Consider the following 22,487-nt stretch of genomic DNA (forward strand, 5'->3'; position numbering starts at 1 on the left):
TAGTGAGCATGGTTGACTACACTCATTGCACATTGTATATGCAAATTAAAGGCCAACCACTACTTAGGAATTGAGTCTATCAAATTTTTATGCTCATTGTTAAACCAACTATTTTTCCTTCTATAGAATATCATGAATGCATCCTACTAGAATCATCCAGAAGAAATTGGATAGGAAATAACTTATAAGTGAATAAATTGTAATGAATATATATTTTAAGATTTGATAGTGGCTAAAGAGAGCATATAGAGTGATAAAATTGTAGACAATGCATGTTCCCTTATTTTGCAAATATACCCTAAAGAGACTAAACAAAATCTCCAGTTGACCCACAGGGAAGCCTAGAATCATCTTAAAACAAACAACTCATCTATCAAATTTTTCTGCTCCTTGTTAAACCAACTATGTTTCCTTCTATAGAATATCATCAATAAATCCTACTAGAATCATCCACAAAAAAATTGGATAGGAAATAACTTATATGTAAATAAATAATAATAAATATATATTTTAAGATTTCACAATGGCTAAAGAGATCATATATAGTGATAAAATTATAGACAATGCATGTTACCTTATTCTACAAATATGGCATGAAGAGACTAAATAAAATCACCAGTTGACCCACGAGGGAGCCTAGAATCATCTTAAAATAAAAAACTCATCCACAAATTTGAAGTAGCATTTTCTACTACTAAAACATGCCAAGTTTTTTGATCTCTATAGTTTCATTTTGAGTGACTCACAAAGTGCACGTTGACATCATTGCTTCCAGATATACCAAAGTGAGGGTATTTCAAGCAAATTTGATAAGCTTAACTGTCAAAATGATGAAATTCTAATTGATTAAAAATATTAAAAAAACAAAACTTTCAAAATGATGCTAACATTTATTCAATTATTGATACATAGATCAATGACATTTCTAACCATCAAGCAACGTTTCCATAAGCAAAATACTTGGAGCAAGTAATAAGTCACAAGAAAATTTGGTAGAGATTGACCCTTCCAAACATCAAACCCTTAGAAAGTAATTGAAAAATTGAATGAGAAGAAATTTTTACAAGAAAATCTATTTCAAAACAATAGTTCCCATGCTCCACTTAAATACAAACATTGTAAACAAACCAGCAAGCTCTATAGTTTTATCTCATTTAAGGCTTCAGTTCATTGCAAGAAATTTCACAATTATACAAATCTTAAGTTGTGTTATTGATTTTCAATTAATTGAAATTATGAAATTAATATTACAAGTGTTGAAAAATGTACTTTCATTTGAAAAAACACATGCATGAAATGTTATGATTGAGTTGTGAACAAATGCGGCTTCATTTGAAGATAATGTAAGTCAAATTATCTATTAGGGATTCTGAACTCTAGTAGTTTATTGAATCACCTTTAAATCATTTAAGATTTCATTCCAAAGTAGTCCTTCCCCTTTTCTCTATCAAATTTAGTTTTAGGTGATCTCAATGGGAGCCAACCCATCATCTAGTAAGTCTCTTTCATTATATGCAACCCAAAGGCTCAAAAATATTTCAATGTTTCATCAAATTGCCCAGATTTAAAGTTTCCCATCAAGATGCAATCCTTGTTACAACAAGTTCCACACCAAAATATTTGAAAATAAAGTGTCATACTTGGTACATTAGATTCAAAAGGGAGCACTAATTAAAGATAGAATCATATCTAAAAAGGCTAAATCATGTCAAAATAGAAGAAAATGAATACCTAGAAATGAACAAAATTGGATATTCATAGAACTAGAGGCAGCATTTGCTAATTAGATATCTATAGAATCTATTTAACATCAATCGGATTTCTAAATCTTCATCCCAAAATAGTTGAGACCAGACAATTAGGAAGTCATTCAACTCATTTTTTAGAATATCATATGCATAAATATGCAAGGAATAAGAAATTTATTAACTTTAAATACCTTTGATAATGCTATATGATCTCCTACATTTCCTATGTGGAAATTCATCCTAGCATTATTTGCATGCACTTTTTTATCCTTTGGATGATAAAATATTGAGCCTCGCACTGATAGCATGGCAGAACTTGTGATGATCTGTTCTGACCATTTATATTTGTCTGATGAGACTATCATTTTGGATAGCATAGGACCCAAGGGGAACTTTTCCATCCACCATCCTAATTTTGTTAACACACCCTTGTCATTCAGAGTGCCAAGAGCATAAATTTTTTGAAGTGCTCTTATTAATGTTTCTACTCGAGGAGAATCCATGGAATCAAAATTTATGAGGTCGTGAGTACCTAAAATTTTGAGCATTAGCACAACATTAGATAAATTTATCCATTGTATTTCTAAAATTGTATTTTCCTCCATTTCATTTTGATGTGACCAAGCAATATACAATCGAAAGCATTTACCAAGTCATAAATGTCTTTGAAATAGGAGTTACAATCAATGATTCCATTCCTAAACATGGATTATAAGATTTATTTTTACAAAATCTAGGATTAGTAACATACTTTATTACATCTATAGTCAAAGAATTTTCAGCTATATTTGTTGCTAGTATAACTTTGTGGGCTCCTTCTACTATTGGTTCGAATATTTTTTCTTGCATATCTAATGGGAGATTAGCATATATGAGACATGATCATTTTAGATACTTTTGTGCACAGACCCCTAGTCCTATGTTTTAAGATTTCTTCTACTGCTTCAATCTCTTCTTGCCTTGTAAAAAATACAAGAACATCCCTTGATTATTCTTTACATGTATTTGTAGCACAATCACAATAACAGCTTCCAAATAGTCTTCTTCAATTGATTTTGTGTAATGTTGTTCAACTAGAAATCTCCTCCCTGGGATTTTGAAAATTGGAGGCATATCAAAGTACTCACTAAGGTATTATTCCTTCTAGAGCTGCCTTATAAAATCTTTTATGCTCAACTTCAAGTCTCATAGGAACAAGATTATCCACTCAAACAATGTTGTCAACAAATTTTTATGTGTCTCCATGATCACTTTAATAGGCTAGGATTATATTGGCTTAGTTGAACAATGAAAATTGATATCCAAATGTGATTATTATTTGTATGAGTTTCTACTTGATCTCTTCAATGTGCACAATACTATAAGTGGTTTCCTGCAAGTTATTCATCTCTCAACTAGCTTCAAGATTTCATTAGTGAGCATGGTTCACTACACTCATTGCACATTTTATATGCAAATTAAAGGCCAACCACTACGTAGGAATTGAGTCTATCAAATTTTTATGCTCATTGTTAAACCAACTATTTTTCCTTCTATAGAATATCATGAATGCAGCCTACTAGAATCATCCAGAAGAAATTGGATAGGAAATAACTTATAAGTGAATAAATTGTAATGAATATATACTTTAAGATTTGGCAGTGGCTAAAGAGAGCATATAGAGTGATAAAATTGTAGACAGTGCATGTTCCCTTATTTTGCAAATATACCCTAAAGAGACTAAACAAAATCTCCAGTTGACCCATAGAGAAGCCTAGAATCATCTTAAAACAAACAACTCATCTATCAAATTTTTTTGCTCCTTGTTAAACCAACTATTTTTCCTTCTATAGAATATCATTAATAAATCCTACTAGAATCATCCACAAAAAATTTGGATAGGAAATAACTTATATGTAAATAAATAATAATCAATATATATTTTAAGATTTCACAATGGCTAAAGAGATCATATACAGTGATAAAATTATAGACAATGCATGTTCCCTTATTCTGCAAATATGGCATGAAGAGACTAAATAAAATCACCAGTTGACCCACGAGGGAGCCTAGAATCATCTTAAAATAAACAACTCATCCACAAATTTGAAGTAGCATTTTCTACTACAAAAACATGCCAAGTTTTTTTATCTCTATAGTTTCATTTTGAGTGACTCACAAAGTGCACCTTGACATCATTGCTTCCAGATATACCAAAGTGAGGGTATTTCAAGGAAATTTGATAAGCTTAACTGTCAAAATGATGAAATTCTAATTAATTAAAAATATTAAAAAAACAAAACTTTCAAAATGATGCTAACATGTATTCAATTATTGATACATAGATCAATGACATTTCTAACCATCAGGCAATGTTTCCATAGGCAACATACTTGGAGCAAGTAATAAGTCACAGGAAAATTTGGTAGAGATTGACCCTTCCAAACATCAAACCCTTAGAAAGTACTTGAAAAATTGAGTAAGAAGAAAATTTTAGAAGAAAGTCTATTTCAAAGCAATAGTTCCCATGCTCCACTTAAATACAAACACTGTAAAAAAACCAGCAAGCTCTATAGTTTTATCTCATTTAAGGCTTCAGTTCATTGCAAGAAATTTCACAATTATACAAATCTTAAGTTGTGTTATTGGTTTTCAATTAATTGAAATTGTGAAATTAATATTACAAGTGTTGAAAAAATGTACTTTCATTTGAAAAAACACATGCATGAAATGTTATGATTGAGTTGTGAACAAATACAGCTTCATTTGAAGATAATGTAAGTCAAATTATCTATTAAGGATTCTGAAATCTAGTAGTTTATTGTATCACCTTTAAATCATTTAAGATTTCATTCCAAAGTAGTCCTTCCCCTTTTCTCTATCAAATTTAGTTTTAGGTGATCTCAATGGGAGCCAACCCATCATCTAGAAAGTCTCTTTCATTATATGCAACCCAAAGGCTCAAAAATATTTCAATGTTTCATCAAATTGCCCAAATTTAAAGTTTCCCATCAAGATGCAATCCTTGTTACAACAAGTTCCACACCAAAATATTTGAAAAAAAAGTGTCATACTTAATACATTAGATTCAAAAGGGAGCACTAATTAAAGATAAAGTCATATCTAAAAAGGCTAAATCATGTCAAAATAGAAGAAAATGAATACCTAGAAATGAACAAAATTGGATATTCACAAAACTAGAGGTAGCATTTGCTAATTAGATATTTATAGAATCTATGATCTATCTTGGTCAGCATTAGGTTTTTTTTTTTTCATTTAACATCAATTGGATTTCTAAATCTTCATCCCACAACAATTGAGACCAAACAATTAGGAAGTCATTCAACTCATTTTTTAGAATATCATATGCATAAATATGCAAGGAATAAGAAATTTATTAACTTTAAATACCTTTGATAATGCTATATGATCTCCTAAATTTCCTATGTGGAAATTCATCCTAGCATTATTTGCATGCACTTTTTTATCCTTTGGATGATAAAATATTGAGCCTCGCACTGATAGCATGGCAGAACTTGTGATGATCTCTTTTGACCATTTATATTTATCTGACGAGACTATCATTTTGGATAGCATAGGATCCAAGGGGAACTTTTCCATCCACCATCCTAATTTTGTTAACACACCCTTGTCATTCAGAGTGCCAAGAGCATAAAGTTGCTGAAGTGCTCTTATTAATGTTTCTACTCGAGGAGAATCCATGGAATCAAAATTTATGAGGTCGTGAGTACCTAAAATTTTGAGCATGAGCACAACATTAGATAAATTTGTCCATTGTATTTCTAAAATTGTATTTTCCTCCATTTCATTTTGATGTGACCAAGCAATATACAATGGAAAGCATTTACCAAGTCATAAATGTCTTTGAAATTGGAGTTACAATCAATGATTCCATTCCTAAACATGGATTATAAGATTTCTTTTTACAAAATCTAGGATTAGTAACATACTTTATTACATCTATAGTCAAAGAATTTTCAGCTATATTTGTTGCTAGTATAACTTTGTGGGCTCCTTCTACTATTGGTTCGAATATTTTTGCTTGCATATCTAATGGGAGATTAGCATATATGGGACATATGATCATTTTAGATATTTTTTTGCCCAGACCCCTAGTCCTATGTTTTAACATTTCTTCTACTGCTTCAATCTCTTCTTGCCTTGTAAAAAATACAAGAACATCCCTTGACTATTCTTTACATGTATTTGTAGCACAGTCACAATAAAAGCTTCCAAATAGTCTTCTTCAATTGATTTTGTGTAATGGGGTTCAACTAGAAATCTCCTCCCTAGGATTTTGAAAATTGGAGCCATATCAAAGTACTCACTAGACTTTTTTGCATCTAATGTTGCACTTGGTATAAGTAGTTTTATATCTAGATGAGAATGAGCAATATCCTACAAAACAGATTAAAATTTATTTCAATTCAGTTGTTCATGAAAGAATATCAAATCAGTGAGCATTTCATTGAGTATATGACAAGTCCAAATTTCCTCCATTTATTAAATTCTACAAAGTTTTGTACTTCTATATTTCATCATTTGTATCAATAAATTGAAAATTCATATATAATCAGCATACAAATGGTCACAACAACACATGATATCCAATTTCACTTACATTTACAAATATGTGTCTCACAATGATTATGATGTTGAATAATAGGAAATAATAGAAACCAGCATGTCAAGTCGGTGTGTGTGTGTGTGTGTGTGTGTGTGTGTGTGTGTGTGTGTGTGTGTGTGTGTGTGTGTGTGTGAGAGAGAGAGAGAGAGAGAGAGAGAGAGAGGTAGGGTAGGAGAGAGCAGGATGTGGAGGGGTGCTAGAATGTAAGATTTTTGTTTAGCACTAACCATGAATAAATATAAAAAGAGAATAAAGGCTTGCAAACACCAAAAAGGAAATACCTTGACTAATTCAAATAATACATCTGTTGAAATACTTCTCTCATGAGCCTTGTCAACCATCATAACATTGTAAACTATAGCATGTAGTTGAAAAAGATGTTACTTTTGACAATATTTGGACAAACAAATATGTGACCTACTAATAAAAGTATGTAAAATATAGCATTCCTTCACATTCTAAACAAACCTATAGAAGGCTAGATCAGGTTCACCCAAGAATTCCCAGAGTAGCATCCCATCAATCATGTATTTAAGAATTGTTTTCTCAGATGTGCAGTCTTCAAAACAAATTGCATAACCAACCTATAAAATAATGCACACTAAACATATCAAACCAAAAAATGATGGAATGCAGAAAATATTATAGATAATTCTCTTTCAGCTAGGCTACTGATGACCTTGAAAGACACCATCCTCATTCTGTTAGTAAGAACATCAAATAGTAGTTGTAAAAGACCTTTAAATCATTTAACATTTCATTCCAAAGCATTCCTTCCCCTTTTCTCTATTAAGGTTAGTTTTAGGTGATCTCAAGGGCGAACCAACCCATAATCTAGAAAGTCTCTTTTGTTATATGTAACCCACAAGCTCAAAAATATTTCAATATTTCATTAGATTGCTCAAATTTAAAGTTTCCCATCAAGATGCAATCCTTGTTATAGGAAGTGCCACACCAAAATATTTGGAAATAAAGTGTCAAACTTGGTACGTTAGATTCAAAAGGGAGCACTAATTAAAGATAGAATCATATCTAAAAAGGTTCACATAAGCCTTGATTAAATCAAACCAATATGGTTCACATAATAAATAAAGATTTCATGTTCTGACATATCCATTATATGGCATTCCACATATTGATCATAAAGTTCCTTTCATTAATATTCTAAAGATAAACATGGTATCGAAGGAAGTATGACACAAATTTAAAATATTACTTTGGCAATGATGAGCGAACATAATTTTATGGAGATAGGTGTTAATATAGGTGAGATATAAGGTGAATGCAAAAATTAATTCATAAAGTGACTTAATGTTAATTAAAAATTATATATAGTTGTAAATAAATATGAAAACTAAAGAGAGGGAGAATTAAATGGGTTTTCTAGAAGCTTCCTTAGAGAATTATGAAAGGGCTTATTTGGAGATCATTTGCAAATATTGGGCTTATTTATATTTCTCTTGAGAACCTTTAGAACTTTGGCTTGCATTTACAATAAATCTAAGGATGGGAAACCTTGGAGTTTCTTAGTGATGTAGGCATAAATCCAAATCCATCTTTGGTGTTGATTCATCTAGAATTCTCCATTGTGATTCATTATTAGATTAATGAAAGTTTAAACAAGAAATTTCTCTTGGGGGTATGACAACTTGGATAACTAAAATTTGGAAGGTAACACCATGTTTTGGAAGGGTTTTATCATTATGTGATTGTTAGCATCTATCATCATTTGGATTTGTGTTTCAAACCTAACAAAATTTATATCAAACCTCACTTTAGAGGGGTTTGGATTTGTTTGAGTAATGGCTTGATAGAATTTAATTGCTAAGTTGTACAAAGAATTCGAGCACTAACCTATGAGATCTAGCACTAACCTTTCAAGGTGATTTCGGAAGCCATTTTAGACATTTGGGATAGCCTCATCCTTGTTTCACGTCTGCCATAAAATTAAAATTCATATTCAGAAACTAGGATCCATACCTTGTTGAATGGTATTTTATGCATCATAAGATTGAAGGAAAACATTAGGTATGTCATTATATTGAAACACATTGAAATCAACAAGAAAACCTTGCTACTCAGAACTATATCAGATTTTTTATTTTAATTCTAGTCCATATATTTGTTGTCATTTCTTATGTTAAATGTTTCCATAATTGCTCCATATTATGACAAAAACATATATGCATTGAGAACTCATAAAAACCAAACCAAAGCACTCAAAAAAAGAACAATTGGATGATTCAGACCAAAGATTAGAAAAATAGAGAAAAATAGGGATTTGAAACTACGCTTTCCCTTGGTAGCACATTTCTATCCTAGGGCCCAAGGCTCCTTGCAAGTGCAGCACTATTTCTTCATTTTCAAGGTATTTGATGCTTCAATATCCTATCTAGAAGATTTCTTCTTACTTTGATTTATATCCTTGTGAAAAATTTTTGTTTCCTTCTTTCTTTGAAAGGGTTTTGATCAGAACTTGCTTCACAAAGTAGTAAACTCCATCAGTCTTGCTTTCACCAAGCCTTCTTGTAATGATGGTACACAAAAGCCTGAACCCATACCCTAATGGGGACCATGATTGCTTAATTGAAAAGAACTATCAATCTCCTCTCTATGACCAAGAGCCATCATCTAAAGTCTCTAAAATTCTATTGTGTATGCATCTAGAGAACCATGTTGCTTGAGTTATGTCAACACTCTAAAATGAAATTTTAGATCATTTTTATCAAACCTCTTGATAATTTTGTTGGTGAACACATCACATGTGGAAATTAAACATGACCCAAGGTAACTAGACCATGGTATAATGACTCATGTGCTATGCCATCTTAGTGCAAAGTCAAAAATCTTATTTTCGTATATTATAACATAAGCCTAAGAGCCAAGTACTTGTCTAGTATCTAAAACCATGCTCTAGTTGTGCATTTGTCACTTATGTCAAACTGAGTTAAAGTAACCTTACCCAAGGCCTGCTGAAAGTCCATTTGTATTGTTGGTACTCTGCTCAACTCTTCCACCTCTTGTCTTCATCTACTTCAAATAAGCACTCAAAGATAAAAGGTTTTTGATCTACTAAGAGTGTCATACTTTACAATGCATGTCTCACCTCAACAAAAAAAGGGAATTGAACCTCTTGAACAAGATGTAGCTCTTCTGTATGAGTGAAAGAAGGTTATTGGGGTCTAGGAATGAACCCTGACACTTCTATGACTATGTGTGACTATGCATCCATTATTACTTTTCTAGCTCATAGAATTGATCTCCCCAACATGCATGATGTTACCATGTATTGTCTAAACTCACTGGCATGTTCTTGTTGAACTTAGCAAGCATTTGAATATCATATTTAACAATGCATAAAAATTTCTTTCACCTCAAATTTTAGGACAAAATGAATGAGCCCTCCCCTTTTTTCTATCAGCAATGTCTATAGGTGGGCTATGATGAGAAAACCTTGTAGTAATGTCACTCCAACAAACCAAACCCCCTTGGATTGTTTGTTCAACTATAAATGGGTCTATTGCCTCTCCTTATGTTTTATGTTCTTTTTTATCCCTCTAGTGTAGTACCTCATCTAGTTGTTCCTTATGTTTAGCATTTAGAATATAATTAGTGTTTGAAGAGATAGGAAAATATTTCCACATTTTTTTAGTATCATAAAATATATGATAACTTTTCTTGGTCTAGATCTTGAAAAAAATACTATAAATAAATACAAAAGAGCTGAAGTAAATGAAAAAAATCTCTTCAATGTGAAGTTCATTCTTGGTATGGATACTTGGTAAAAAGCATCATTGAAGCAATCAATGACTAGTTTAATTGATTGTCTAGGGAAGGTGAATAAAAAATTTAAAAAGAATTGAAGAAAAGCAAGAGAATAACAAGGAATGAATGGTAAAAATATTTATGTAAAACTAGGACTAGATGAAATCCTAATTGCAAACCAAGTAAAAAATGTAAATCCATACATGATGCAAAGAGAAGAACAAAGATCCAAATAGTTATTTATTTATGCAAAACTAAGATGAGATGAAATCCTAATTGCAAACCAAGTGAAAAATATAAATCCATACCTAATGCAAATAGAAAAACAAAGATTCAAATAGTCATTTCTTTATGCAAAACTAGGATGAGATGAAATCCTAATTGCAAACCAGGTGAAAAATATAAATCCTTACCTAATCCAAAGGGAAGAACAAAGATCTAAATAGTTATTTAGCACAAAAGGAAAGAATCTAAAGAATAAAGAAAATGAAGGAAAACTTTTTAGGAATAAAGCATCTTATTGGTATCCAAGAAAGATGTGTAGCTTGAAATTTTCAAAAAGTATTTGATGTCAACCATAGAAAATAGAAAAATGAAAAGGTCTTACCACTATTTGTGTGTATTCATATTTTATTTATGTACAGAAATGTGATCAATTGACCCAATTTTAAGGAGAAATATATTTTAAGCAAATACAAATGGAAATAATGTGATCAAAATTAAATCAGGGAATATATTGATAGTTCCTTGCATGTTCTCTCTGTAGAGTCCAATTTTTCTATTAAGTAAGGTTCCTATAATAGACTCAAAATAATAGTTAACAACAATAAAAGTTACCAATCTAAGACTAAAGAAAACAAAAATTGATCTTTAAAAGATGGCATTCATAAATCAAGCGAAGAAAAAGCATCTTATTCAAGAGCTACCATTGAATCCAAATAGTTAGATAGGAGTAGCCCTTCTAGTAAGAGGAGAAAAAGATGTCACAAATGCAAGGGCAATGTGAGATAACTTAACTGCATGATCTAGTGAAGGTGTCAGACAAGGTAACTAAAACCAAACTACAAAGTTTTTCACTAACAAGGAACGTGACCCCACAAAAACTCCTAGTCTCACTCCTGAAAAATGACAACTGGAGGAATGGCAGGAAGAGAGTGTACACATCTATCACAAGTATCAGTGAGGAAAAGAAAATCAAAAGAGTCCAACATATCCTAGAGAAGATCAAGTGACAATCAAACATTACCATTACAGTTCCCACAATTAACTTTTAAAACTAAGTCTTTCCTTGTAATGTCCTTAAAATAATTAAATGTATACTCAATTATATTAATTGATTAAGTGGTCCAATGTTGGATATCGGTGTAGTGATGAGGTTAGGAGCACATGACATTAGAGGCATTTCTTACAATGTCAAAGGTATAAATTTTAGTTTGTTTAACATAGTTTTAAATTATAACAATCTATTATGGTTTGATATATTCCTTTTTGCACCTTTGATGAACATTCATCATTTTTTTGCAAATCCACTTAGAGTTGTACACTTGACCTTATATGACATGATGAGAGACATTTATTGATTCCATTATAGGGAATGTGATAGTGTAGTCATTTTTATCTTTGAGGAAGTGGGCACATATGCCTAAAACTATGGCAACCATGAAAAAATAATGCTCAAAATTTGAGGAACATAAATTAATTGGAAAAAGGATGCACAATTTTACTTTCAAATTCAGCTTTAGCACTATGGAGAATTACCCAAACTTCAATTCTTGCTTCTTCTCCCTGGTATCTAGTTTTGGAGTTAAACTATTTTAAAAAATTCTCGAGGTTTTTAATGTCCATAAGTCATTCATGGAAAATATAATCTATTTTATCCAAGCCATAATTAAATTGAACTCAATATCAGACTTTCTATTCTAACTCAAAACTATATGATTGAATTTCATAAAACTGGTGGGCTTTGAAAGTCCAAGCTTAGGACACAATCTCAAGCATTCAAAAATCCTAATATTTGAAAATCTTCAACCAAATTTCCTCACAAAGCTGAAAGAGCACCTTGGAGATTATTTTTTGGCATTGCTAATCTACCTGACTCTTGGGAGATCTAGATTTGTCTATGGATTATAGATTATTCTTTCGAAGTTAGTTTTTATGGTAAGTTGCCATATATAGACAAGAAAATAGGTAAATGATCATTGTGTCATCTATCCAATGCCCTAGATGCAAATTTGAACATATTGTTAGACTTTGGTCACACATTTAACCATACTATCAGGCTTTGGTGTTGGCCCAAAAAACCCTCATTTCAAATGATTTCAAAAGAAAGAAAGTGTATGTTATGCATCAACCAATTTTCATATTCAAGTTGATAAAACTAAAAGCATATAAAGCTTCACTTGTATCAATAGTCTTCAAGATTTTTATTCAAATTAGTTGTGCAGTGCTCTACTTACACATAAAATGAACAATTCATACCAATTTTATATTTATATTTTTGGAGATTCAAAAGTGAGTTTATTATCTTATATTTATTGGTAAAATCTCCTAAGTTGTATTTGACTATTAAAATATTTATAAGCACTACTATTAGCTCAATTTGGGTATCATTGAATGAATCTTTGAGGCCTAAAATTGGAAGGAATGGTTCCTTCTTCACAAAACTTTAAAAAATTACAAAAATAATGTCTGCTTCCTATAGTATTGACTATCAAAAACTGAAGTTGTTCAGGGTGACTCTATGTTTGATTTAAATTTTAGGGATTTCCTATCTCTTCATCTCCCTTCATCTTTATGCATTCAACCAAATTGTGTGATCTACTACAAAGGCCATCCATTGTGAAGTGTAGCCTTGTGCTACTAAAATAAATACCAATGTTCATCTTGGTTCAGTTAGAGGTCAAGGGACTTCCAAGAAATGTTTTCATGATTGAAGCTTCCAATAGAAAGATGTAATAATTAAAGCAACACTACTTTAGAAAATGGTTAACTATTATAGGTCTTGGATCATTCATATTCTTCCTACGTCATAACTCTAGCTTCAAGAATGCTTCTCTTACAATCACCAATGTCAAAATGCCTCAAGATTTTTGAGACTTCTTCTTCCTCTTCTTCTATTAAACTCTTATTAGAAATAATTTTATCAATAGAAGTATACTAAAAACTTGATGATAGGCTTCGAAGCTCTAATTAAGAAAAATGACATGTTTCCAATGTCAACACCAAAACCATGTACAAGTCCAAAATGACTAGAACCGAGTATTGTGCCTCACAAGAGGGGAAATGTGTGTATAGTTTATGCATTAATGAAACTATTTATGACCACTTAGTACCAGGATTTATGTGCATAGAATTTCATTTTAAATTTAAATTTTTTAAAGAAACGTTAGCATCAAATAGGCATTAGTGAATGCCCCATTAGTCTATGAAGTCACACCAAACATGCCCGAACTGACATGGCCACCATATTTTTAAGACATTATAGAAACTCTTAGCCTACATCATGCATATTGAGCTTAAAATGCCAAACTAGAAACAACCCACCAAAGCATCTTATTGAATTGTATATTGTAAGACATTTGTTGTTGTACAATCATATTTGCCCGCTGTCTCCTCGACTTGGCACGAAGTGCATGTCAAGAATCCATGAAGTAGGTTACCCTCTCTACATTTTCTACCTAAATCATTACTAGGGCGATCTCTCCCATGGTCAATAGAAAACAATCAATTGGGCTTTCACAACAAGGTGAAATTGGGCAAGGTCCAGCTAAACAAGGTGAAATGGGGGTGAAGAATTCAAACATAATGCAATCTAGATACATAAAAGTAAAGAATGGGTAATAATTATGACATTATATTCAAATATAAGTGCATATTAGTTGGAATAGTATAGGGATTGACGATCTTGTAGGATTCCTCATGATTCACCTCTATGACTACCACCTAGATCCAATGAGTTTTAAGTGTTCCATTTATTATCAGGAGAAATATATTTGTGTGAATCACTACTCACCATGAATGAGTCAATGAATTTAATTCAAAAACTACACAATTAAATCTTAATAGAAATATCAAAACACTTCGACTAATTAAAAAAAACTACATAGTTAAATCCTAATAGCAAAACTAGAACACTCCAACTAGTATCATTTGATTTGAAAGGAGACTAGATCTGGTGACTTGAGGAATATAATAGGAAAATTAGGTCTGCAGTCCATTTTCCAAGAAAGCATGATAATAATGACTATTTTCATATTAAATTGCCCCTATTTTTTTTGGATTGTGTGATCTCTTACTCAAATTTTACTCTTTTTCAATGTGATCCAAACTATTCTTACAAAAATTTGCAAACAATTTAATCTATGAATTGGGAAATCTAATTATTTTACAACCTTAGAAATTTTGAGTAACCGATAAGATATCAACCTTGAGTAAGATACTCCTTTGCATCTACTTCATGAAGAGTTGATGCATCTAAAGGAACATGTGCTTTCCAATTCTAAATCATCCTAACAATTACTTTACCCATTCACTGAAATGGGCTACCTAAGATGGATTTGTATATGTACATTGGTGTTCATGCCATGAACACCACATAGGATAGTACGAGCTCCTCAAGTTTTTAGCCATGAAGTTTTCCTAGGCTCCTCGCACACTCGCATTCTAAAAAGATAGTGAGGGAGGTCTGATTGAACCTTCCTTCTAGTAATGCAGATGCTAGAGAGAGGGAAGCCCAAGTGGGAAACCAAATCTGTGAGGAATGGGTTTTTTTAACCCTAATTTTTTACGACCTGAGTTGGTCAAAATTTTGACCAACATAGGAAAACTTAGGATATTTTCAACCAACATGAGGATGAAAACCAAAAATAAGATGAAATCATAGCTTTGGTCAAAAAAATTGGTAGAAAAATAAGTGCAAATGTACAAGTGTGATAAGGTTCTTTCTTGTTAGAGTAATTATTTGTTCTAACTTATTAATTAAATCACTTTGATTTAATTAATTAAGTTGCCTATTACTCTAGTTTTCTTAAGCTATCTTGTAGGTGCATATAATTAATATTTTATTAATTATATTATGCAACCCTAGCTTTTTTAGGCTTTAGTTTCCCTTTTCAGGTTTCATGATTCCTTTATAAGGATTCTCCTCTATGTATTTTATTCATTCACTTATTGGATTATATGAGATATTGCTCTTTGCATGTCCATAAGATGGATCTGGCTTTTGGCCTCCTTGATTTTTCCTTGCCTCCGTTCTTTGCTTCATCCATGTGACAAGGTTATGCATGCAAGTGTTCTTGGGAGATTAGTTTTTCACCTAATCTAACATTTCTTACATTCTTCTTCATTTATCTCTGCAAATTCATCAACTCTAACATTTATTCTTTCCACAATCTTATTAGCATTAGAATTTAAACACTTATAAGCTTTTATTTTAGTGGAATAACCTAGGAGTATACCTTCATCACTTTTTGCATCAGTTTACCTTTTCTTTCATTTTTCAATATCTAACACTTACTTCCAAAATATTTGAAATAACTCACATTTGGTGCATATCCATACCAAAGTTCAAAAGGTATTTTGTTTGTACCTTTCTTTACTTGTACTCAGTTTAGAGTATAGATTTTAGTGCTCATAACCTCTCTCCGATACTTTTGTAGAAAAATATTCTCTATCATTAGTGTTCTTTCATAATTCATAATTGATCTATTCCTTCTCTCAACTATGTTAGAAAGTAAAGTCCAACAGGATAACTAAGAGGGGGGTGAATTAGCTATCCAACTATTAAAACATTTATCAACCTTATTAATCCTTAACCATGTGAACAGTATGATCAGCAACCATAAGAGGATATATATGCATAATAACACTAGATATGTTAACTAGGGAAACCTTGATCATAGGGAAAACCCGTTGGGCATGATACCCACAAAATGATGTACTAATATAAAATTTTCTTATAAGAAGATGGACTCTGTTTGGATCCAATGAAATACATTTAGTACATATTAGTCTTTGTTAGGAGACTTTGAATCTTTGCTAGGAGATTCCAACCTTTTTTAGACTTGTCCCAACCCTATTAGGAGTTGTAGAAGGTAGAAGGATCCACTGTCCAAACAGCTTCAGGGATGAGACCACCAAACTCACTATCCAACTAGTCTATGTATTATTCCTTATAGAATAATAGAAATGAAATAACCTTAACTCATTCTCTATCCTCTTACTTGGACTAGACTTCATCTAATCTCAATACCAGATCACCAACTTTGCATCCAAATAATCCTTTGTATCACTTACTCGCATTTATCAAATACTTCACGTATCACACTTGAATTCACACATCATAACAAGGAAAATAACCTTCCTTTATACCATTTCCTCAAAATAATTCCTCAATTTGGCTTTGAGGATTTCCCAAATAATTATAATAGAGCCTCTTTAAGATAAACAATCATTTTACAATTACACATCACTTTTGGCTCATAGTCTTTACAACTTCTCACATGTGCAACCTCTGACCTTGTTCACTTGCTTAAATCATCATCAAAATTTCTTCTTCCACTCTCTAAATTCTCTCATGATTATTCTATCTCAATTAAGAGATACAAATCAATAATCATAAACCACTTATTAGATATTATGTCTACTCATTGTCTTCTTTAATTCATGCAGAACTTTCACATGTCTTTGAATCTTTGCACATGCACTTGTCCACTTTATTAGGATACAATTTAGAACACATACTTGAATTTGGTTTATCTCATCATTAATAAATATTCTATATGACCTTGTTCTCTTTTTGTTACTTTTCTAGTCTTCACAAAAATAATACTATATTGACATCAATGAAAAAAAAAAATCTTGAATGCAACATGGAAATCATGCTATCCATCTATCCAATGCTTAGGATACTCCCTCAAAGGAATACCATTATCATTCATGCTATTAATCTCACCCTTTTGCATTGATGGAAACATAGATGAGAAACATCTAAGTTCCAAGAATACCAAATCCAACTATGGTGCTGATGATATTGTTCTCTTTTTTTCAATTCCTCTTCAATCAAATTAAAACTCACTAGAACACTACTCTATATGTGCTTTCTCATTCTTAGGATCAACATCATTTGTTTAAACTTCTCCCCCATTGATATGATTCAATTTTTCTCCTCATTTACAATCTTTCTTCTTCATTTTTTTAGAGAGCTTATATTCTCCATCTATGATACTCTCCCCCATACATAGGAGATGTTTTTCATGTATACTTCTCCCCAATTGACATCAATGAAAAATGCTTCATTTTGTCAATTATCTGCTCAAAGGTCTTCAACTAGATCAAGGGTCCAAAGATACTATTCACTACCAACTATCAAGCATCCTTGGTGACTCTTCCCATCTCAAATACTCCCCCATACAGGAAGCATTAGCATTTAGTCCAAATAAACAACAGTGCTTTGTACCACTAGACTAATGTATCCTCTACATCATTTACCCAGAAGTAGGCAAGGGCATAACCCCAAGCATAGCTCAGAAATACTCAAATGTATCTTTAGGAAAAGGCGTTGTAAAGATATTTTCAATTTTCTTCTTTTTACTCACATACTCTAATTCAATCTCTTTTTTTGCAACTTTTTCTCTTAGAACATGACACTTAATAGATATGTGCTTAGTCTTAGAATGCAACATAGGATTCTTATACATACTCATTGTACTTTTTTATTATAATGTATGATAATAGGTTCTAAGAATTCTATCCTAATTTCCTTCACCACCTCCTTCATCCATATGATCTAATTACAATTTTTTGATGCTACTACATACTCTGCTTCTTTGATAATCTTTGAAATACAATCATATTTCTTGCTTAGCCAAGAAACTAGTCTTCTTCCAAGGAAAAATGCTCCATCATTGGTTTCTTTCTATCATCCATACTGCCTACCCAATTCACATTAGTATAAGCACACAAATTAAAATCACTCGATCTGTCATACCACAAACCAAAATCAAGTGTACCCTTCAAATGTCTAAATATACTCTTTACTTCTGCATAATGTGCTTCTCTAGGATCTACTTGAAATCTTGCTATAATCCCAACTACATTTTCTATATATGGTCTAGAGTGAGTTAAATACTGCAAACCTCTAATCATAGATCTATACTTCTTCTTCTCAACTATAGGTGTTTCATCATTACTAGATAACTTGTGACTAGTTATCATAGGTGTACCAATAGGCTTACAACTTTCCAAGCCAAATCTTTTCAAAAAGTCTTTCAAATACTTGGCTTGTGATAGGAAAATATCATCACTATTATGTACAATCTATAGACCCAATAAAAATTCCATCTCACCAATCATAGTCATCTCAAATTTATTCTTCATTTCACCAAAAAAATTGTCACTCTCTTCATCATTTCCTGCAAATATTATGTCATCCAAAAATATTAAAATAATCAACAATCCATTCTTGATTTCTTTTAAATAAAAATTACTATTTATTGTACTTTTATTAAATCCCAATTTTGCCAAACATTTATCCAATCTTGCATACCAAGTTCTAGGTGTCTTCTTTAGGCCTGACAATGCTTTTTTCAATCTACATACCATGTATTTTTCTTCTCTCAAAGGAAAACCTTCTGGTTGTTCAATGTAAACTTCTTCTTCAAGTTCTCCATTTAGAAATTTTTAATTTGTTAAGAATAAGGGGTCTCAACCTTGGATAATTCCTATTCTTATTATTTTTTTTGTAAATATATTTTTTGAAAATAATGTAATTAAGTGTGAGTGGACATGTCTAGTTGGCATGTTGATGTGTCACTTCACTTACATGTGTGGGCATCTTGAATTATGTGTAAGGAAATCATAACTAAAATGATTATGGTGGATTCGTATGATGTGTAAGAGCTATCTTTGGAAGATTTAATTGTGTGTGAGGAAATCATGACTAAAATGATTATGATTGATTCCTATGACACGTAAGAGTTATGTTTGGAAGAGTTAATTGTGTCTAGAAAATCATGACTAAAACAATTATGACAGATTCCTATGATACATAAGAGCTATCTTTGGAAGATACCCTAAAAATGGAAAGCACATTATGTAAGCACTTTGAGGGTTATAGATAGTAGAGTGTGAGTAGTTTATTGTTGGTTACTACTAGATAAGTTTTTCATTTCTTGAAAGAGCTTGCATTGCAAGTGTGTTGTAATCTAAGTTGAAGATAATACATTGTGTAGGTTTTGGAGGGGTGGGGTTGTCTTACCGAAAGGTTTTTCCTCACTAGCATATCTTTGTGTTTATTTATTATTATTTCTCTATATTTTTTCTATATTTATGGTTAACTATAATATTATTGTTTACATAATATTGAATTTGCAATTATAAGGATTTTAAAATAATTTATACAATATTTTCCTTAAGATATTAGTGTAGGAGGTTATTTTTGCACCTGAGTTTCCTTACAAGTGGTATCAAAGCTTGATCAACTTTTGATCCTAGTTGTTGGGTAGGGTTTTTTGAGCTAATGTCAAGTTGAGTGGGATTTTTGTGTAGATCATTCTGAATCTTATTTACAAATTGATATGGCTAGTTCATCATATTGAAAAATGAAGGTGGAGAAATTTAATGGCAGTAATTTTGAGTTGTGGAAACTCAAGATGGAAGACTTGCTTGAAGATCACAATCTATGGGATGTGACTTCACTTTATGTGAGACTTGTAACAATATCTCAAGAAAATTGGGATCTCAAGGATCGAAAAGCTAAGGGTCTCATTAGACTTTGTCTAGTTGACTCAGTTCTCTTGACCATTCTTGATGTGAAGACTGCAAATAGTTTGTGGACATGGCTTGGGTCTGTGTATTAGGCCAAATCTTTGGTGAACAAGTTGTTCCTGAGGAAGAAGTTGTATTCTCTAAGAATGGAGGAAGGAGGGTTTGTTATAGATCATCTAAATGCTTTTAATTTGCTAATTGCATAGTTGACATCATATAGTGTCAAGATATGACCCTATTATGTTCCTTTCTTGATTCATGGGACCATCTTGTGATGGCTCTTGGAAGTACTTTAGTCACTTTCAGAATGGATGATGTGGTGTCTTTGCTCTTATTGAAGGAGACATAGAGAAAGTCTTTAGATTCAACTAAGGAAGCTCTTGTTGTTCATCATAGATCCAACAATAGAGGCAAGAAAAATGACAAGTCTAGAAAGGGTAGATCCAAATCCCATCGAAAATCAAAGACTCCTAAAAATTCCAAGGCAAAATGTTGGAACTGTGATAAGACTAGGCACTTTTGTAAAGACTGTAAAAAGCCAAAGAAAAAGAAGGCCTTAGATTTAGGTTTAGGAAAATCTCAAGAAGATGGTGATGCTTTAATTGTAGCCTTCGTAGCACATGCATCTGATGATGTGCGGTTAATAGACTTGGGTGCTTCTTTTCACATGACCTCTCATCAAAGCTAGTTATCAAAGTATGAATTTTTTGATGGTGAAAAGGTATAAATGGATGATGATTATCACCTAAAGATAGTTGGATGAGGATAGGTAACTATCAAATTCCCTAATGGATGAGTAAAGGGGATCAATGGGGTAATGCACATCCCTAGTTTGGCACAAAATATATTATCTATAAATATGCTAAATGATGTAGGTGTGCAAGTTGTTTTTTATAAAGATGGATGTAAGATGATCAGAGGAGTTATGGTGCTTGCTAAGGGTACTAGGAAAGGTACTTTTTTTTAGCTTGATGCATGCATTTCTCTGTGTAATAGCTCTTCTATTTTAAAGAAGACAGCAGTAATAAAGAAGACTTCGGTTATCGATTTTGATGGTAGTGCAACATGTGTACCTAAGGGTGCAAACAAATTAGAAGAAAAGCTTCCTATAGAAAAGACAATGTTGTGGCATATGAGATTTGGCCATATTAGTGAGAAGGGTCTCAGAAACCTGAAAAGCAAGAACCTTGTTGAGGGGTTAAATGATTGTAATCTCAAGTTTGACTTTTGGAAACATTGTGTCTATATTTTTTTAAAAAAATTAAATTTTACTCTAGTTCTCACAAATCTTTTGATGTTTTGGATCTTATTCATTCTGATGTATTTGGTCCTATAAAAGTTTCTTCAATCTCCAAGTCTATGTTTTTTGTATCTTTCATAGATGTAGAAGGACATGGATTTATTTCCTAAAAAGTAAGACATAGATCTTTAGTCAATTCAAGGAATTTAAAGCCCTTGTAGAGAATTAGACTAGTAAGAAGATTAAGTGTGTGAGAACTAATAGTGGTGGTGAGTTTTGCTCAGTAGAGTTTGAATAGTTCTATAAAGAATGAGGTATCAAGAGGCATAAGACAACTCCTTATACCCCGTAGAAAAATGGAGTTGTAGAAAGAATGAATAGGACACTTATGGAGAAGGTAAGGAGTATGCTTAGTGGAGATAGTATTGAATAACAGTTTTGGGTTGAAGCTATGGCCACTGCTTGCTATTTGGTTAACAGATCTCCTACATCAGCTCTTGTTGGTAAGACTCCCATGGAGGTGTGGTCTAGTAAGAAGCCTTCAATTAGAAATCTTCATTTTTTTGGTTGTGAAGCTTATGCACATATTCCAAAGGAGAAAAGGTATAAGTTGGAAAATAAAGCTTTCAAATGTATTTTCATTGGAAATGGTATTGGTATGAAAGGGTACAAGCTTTGGGGCACAATGAGTAGTAAGGTGTTGTATAGAAAAAATATTATTTTAAGAGAGCTAATATATTCTCCTATTATGCTACAACCAAATGAAAAAGAAAAGAAGGAAGATGTCGTTTAGTTGCCTCCTACTCCTGAAAAGACTAAATAGAAAGGCAAGGTTGGATCTAATGATGAGGAGAGCTCTAGTAGCTCTGATAGTTTAGAAGAAGAGGAAGAACAACCTCAACCTTAGCTCTTGAGGAGATCCACGAGAGTAAGAAAGTAGCCGGAAAGAGTTGGTAATTCTATGTTAGATTCTAATTATGCCTTTGCTTTGATTACTAACACTGATGGGCCTAGATCTATGAAAGAGGCTTTGGATATGGAAGATGCAAGTTTCTAGATTAAGGCCATGGATGATGAGATGGCTTCATTGGATTTAAAAAAAACTTGGGACCATGTACCTTTTCCTAAAGGCCAGAAACTTGTTTGCAGAAAATGGGTGTTCAAGAACAAATTTTTTGCAGATGATAGTGTTGAAAGGTACAAAGCTAGATTGGTTACAAAGGGGTACTCACAAGTAGAGGGAATAGATTATGGTGAAATATTCTCTCCTATTGCAAATTTGGCATCCATTATATTTCTATTATCTCTTGTTGCATCATATGATTTAGAGATAGAATAGATG

The 22,487-nt window shown here is 32.0% G+C and overlaps 1 pseudogene; it reads right to left on the reverse strand.

The window, feature by feature from the left end:
* Positions 1–1,882: 1,882 nt before the first annotated feature.
* The window catches only part of LOC149553865 (pre-mRNA-splicing factor ATP-dependent RNA helicase DEAH1-like), an 84,686-nt pseudogene continuing 64,081 nt past the window's right edge, over positions 1,883–22,487 (reverse strand).

The sequence above is a fragment of the Cupressus sempervirens genome, chromosome 6 (genome assembly GCF_028749045.1).
Source record: "Cupressus sempervirens isolate cs-2001-9-10 chromosome 6, ASM2874904v1, whole genome shotgun sequence".
Lineage (NCBI taxonomy): Eukaryota > Viridiplantae > Streptophyta > Pinopsida > Cupressales > Cupressaceae > Cupressus > Cupressus sempervirens.